This window comes from Cyclopterus lumpus, chromosome 1 (assembly GCF_009769545.1).
Source record: "Cyclopterus lumpus isolate fCycLum1 chromosome 1, fCycLum1.pri, whole genome shotgun sequence".
NCBI classification, from domain to species: domain Eukaryota; kingdom Metazoa; phylum Chordata; class Actinopteri; order Perciformes; family Cyclopteridae; genus Cyclopterus; species Cyclopterus lumpus.
The window spans coordinates 26177843-26183836 of NC_046966.1; positions in this window are offsets into that span (position 1 = coordinate 26177843).

Sequence of the window (5994 nt, forward strand, 5' to 3'; positions counted from 1 at the left end):
GGGTGTCGGCTCTGGGCGCTGCAGGCCTCCCTGTGGACCTCTAGTTGAAGGCTTCAGGGTCTGAAGATCAACCAAAGGCCCGTCGGTGGAACACGGCGCCGACTGTCAGCTGTCGGGTCGGCGCCGCCCATTAAAGTGATACACGAACAGGAAGTGAGTGAAAGAGGAACCGTCTCCCATCAAGTCACAAACACACACACACATACAGACTAACAAACACACACACACACATACAGACTAACACACACATGCAGACTAACACACACACACATACAGACTAACACACACATGCAGACTAACACACACACCACATCAGACTAACACACACATGCAGACTAACACACACACACATACAGACTAACACACACATGCAGACAAAACACATCACAACACACATACAGACTAAAACACACATACAGACTAACACACACACATACAGACTAACACACACATGCAGACTACTACACACACACACATACAGACTAACACACACATGCAACTAAAACACACACACACATACAGACTAACACACACACACATACAGACTAACACACACATGCAGACTAACACACACACACATACAGACTAACACACACATGCAGACTAACACACACACATACAGACTAACACACACATGCAGACTAACACACACACACATACAGACTAACACACACATGCAGACTAACACACACATACAGACTAACACACACATGCAGACTAACACACACACACATACAGACTAACACACACATGCAGACTAACACACACACACATACAGACTAACACACACATGCAGACTAACACACACACACACATACAGACTAACACACACATGCAGACTAACACACACACACATACAGACTAACACACACACACATTCAGACTAACACACACACACATACAGACTAACACACACATGCAGACTAACACACACACACATACAGACTAACACACACATGCAGACTAACACACACACACATACAGACTAACACACACATGCAGACTAACACACACACACATACAGACTAACACACACATGCAACTAACACACACATACAGACTAACACACACATGCAGACTAACACACACACATACAGACTAACACACATACAGACTAACACACACATACAGACTAACACACACATGCAAACTAACACACACACACATACAGACTAACACACACATGCAGACTAACACACACACACAGACAGACTAACACACACATGCAGACTAACACACACACACATACAGACTAACACACACATGCAGACTAACACACACACATACAGACTAACACACACACACACATACAGACTAACACACACATGCAGACTAACACACACACACATACACACACACATACAGACTAACACACACACAACATACAGACTAACACACACATCAGACTAAACACACACACACATACAGACTAACACACACATGCAGACTAACACACACCACAATACAGACTAACACACACATGAAACTAACACCACACACATGCAGACTAACACACACACACATTCAGACTAACACACACATACAGACTAACACACAACACACATACAGACTAACAACACACACATACAGACTAACACACACACACACATCAGACTAAACACACACACATACAGACTAACACACACATACAGACTAACACACACACATTCAGACTAACACACACATACACACACACACACACACACACACACAGACTAACATACACACACACATACAGACTAACACACACACACACATACAGACTAACACCCACACACACATACAGACTAACACACACACACATACAGACTAACACACAACAACATGCAGACTAACACACACACACATACAGACTAACACACATACAGACTAACACACACACACATACAGACTAACACACGCACACACATACAGACTAACACACACACACACATACAGACTAACACACACACACACATACAGACTAACACACACACACACATACAGACTAACACACACACACACATACAGACTAACACACACACACATACAGACTAACACACACACACACACATACAGACTAACACACACACACATACAGACTAACACACACACACACATACAGACTAACACACGCACACACATACAGACTAACACACACACACACATACAGACTAACAAACACACACACACACATACAGACTAACACACACACACATACAGACTAACACACACACACACATACAGACTAACACACACACACATACAGACTAACACACACGCACACATACAGACTAACATACACATACAGACTAACACACACACACACATACAGACTAACACACACACACATTCAGACTAACACACACACACATACAGACTAACACACACACACATTCAGACTAACACACACATACAGACTAACACACACACACACATACAGACTAACAGACACACACATTCAGACTAACACACACACACATACAGACTAACACACACACACACATACAGACTAACACGCACACACATACAGACTAACACACGCACACATACAGACTAACACACACACACACACATTCAGACTAACACACACATACAGACTAACACACACATACAGACTAACACACACACATTCAGACTAACACACACACATTCAGACTAACACACACATACAGACTAACACACACACACACACACACACAGACTAACACACACACACACATACAGAGTAACACACACACACACATACAGACTAACACACACACACACATACAGACTAACATACACATACAGACTAACACACACACACATTCAGACTAACACACACACACACATTCAGACTAACACACACACACATTCAGACTAACACACACACACACATTCAGACTAACACACACACACAGACTAACACACACACACACATTCAGACTAACACACACATACAGACTAACACACACATTCAGACTAACACACACATACAGACTAACACACACACACACACAGACTAACACACACACATACAGACTAACACACACACACATTCAGACTAACACACACACACATACAGACTAACATACACATACAGACTAACACGCACACACATACAGACTAACACACACACACATACAGACTAACACACACACACACATTCAGACTAACACACACACACATTCAGACTAACACACACACACATTCAGACTAACATACACACACACACATTCAGACTAACACACACACACATTCAGACTAACATACACATACAGACTAACACACACACACATACAGACTAACACCACGAGAAAGACACACACATTCAGACTAACACACACACACATACAGACTACACACACACGACATACAGACTAACACACACACACATTCAGACTAACACACACACACACACACATTCAGACTAACATACACATACAGACTAACATACACACACACACATTCAGACTAACACACACACACATTCAGACTAACATACACATACAGACTAACACACACACACACACACATTCAGACTAACATACACATACAGACTAACACACACACACATTCAGACTAACACACACACACATTCAGACTAACACACACACACACATACAGACTAACACACACACACACATACAGACTAACACACACACACATTCAGACTAACACACACACACATACAGACTAACACACACACATTCAGACTAACACACACACACACATACAGACTAACACACACACACACATTCAGACTAACACACACATACACATACAGACTAACACACACACACACATACAGACTAACACACACACACATTCAGACTAACACACACACACATACAGACTAACACACACACATACAGACTACACACACATACAGACTAACACACACACACATTCAGACTAACACACACACACATTCAGACTACACACACACAACATACATACAGACTAACACACACACATATACAGACTAACACACACACACACATACAGACTAACATACACACACACATACAGACTAACACACACACACACATACAGACTAACACACACACACACACATACAGACTAACACACACACACACATACAGACTAACACACACACACACATACAGACTAACACACACATACAGACTAACACACACACACATACAGACTAACACACACACACACACATACAGACTAACACACACACACATACAGACTAACACACACACACATACAGACTAACAAACACACACACATACAGACTAACACACACACACATACAGACTAACACACACATACAGACTAACACACACACACACAAACAGACTAACACACACACACATACAGACTAACACACACACACACATACAGACTAACACACACACACATACAGACTAACACACACACACACATACAGACTAACACACACACACACATACTGACTAACACACACATACAGAACTAACACACACACACATATACAGACTAACACACACACACACATACAGACTATACACACACACACATACAGACTAACACACACACACACATTCAGACTAACACACACACACACATACAGACTAACACACACACACACATACAGACTAACACACACACACACACAGACTAACACACACACATACAGACTAACACACACACACACATACAGACTAACACACACACACATACAGACTAACACACACACACACATTCAGACTAACACACACACACACACATACAGACTAACACACACACACATACAGACTAACACACACACACATACAGACTAACACACGCACACACATACAGACTAACACACACACACATACAGACTAACACACACACACACATACAGACTAACACACACACACATTCAGACTAACACACACACACATTCAGACTAACACACACACACATACAGACTAACACACACACACACATTCAGACTAACACACACACACATTCAGACTAACATACACATTCAGACTAACACACACACACACACACATTCAGACTAACATACACATACAGACTAACACACACACACATTCAGACTAACACACACACACATTCAGACTAACACACACACACATACAGACTAACACACACACACACATACAGACTAACACACACACACATTCAGACTAACACACACACACATTCAGACTAACATACACATACAGACTAACACACACACACACACACACATTCAGACTAACATACACATACAGACTAACACACACACACATTCAGACTAACACACACACACATTCAGACTAACACACACACACATACAGACTAACACACACACACACATACAGACTAACACACACACACATTCAGACTAACACACACACACATACAGACTAACACACACACATTCAGACTAACACACACACACCATACAGACTAAACACCACACACACACATTCAGACTAACACACACATACACATACAGACTAACACACACACACACATACAGACTAACACACACACACATTCAGACTAACACACACACCCACATACAGACTAACACACACACACATTCAGACTAACACACACACACATACAGACTAACACACACACATACAGACTAACACACACACACATTCAGACTAACACACACACACATTCAGACTAACATACACATACAGACTAACACACACACACACACACACATTCAGACTAACATACACATACAGACTAACACACACACACACATTCAGACTAACACACACACACATTCAGACTAACACACACACACATTCAGACTAACACACACACACACACATACAGACTAACACACACACACATTCAGACTAACACACACACACATTCAGACTAACACACACACACATACATACAGACTAACACACACACATATACAGACTAACACACACACACACATACAGACTAACACACACACACACATACAGACTAACACACACACACATATACAGACTAACACACACACACACATACAGACTAACACACACACACACACATACAGACTAACACACACACACATAC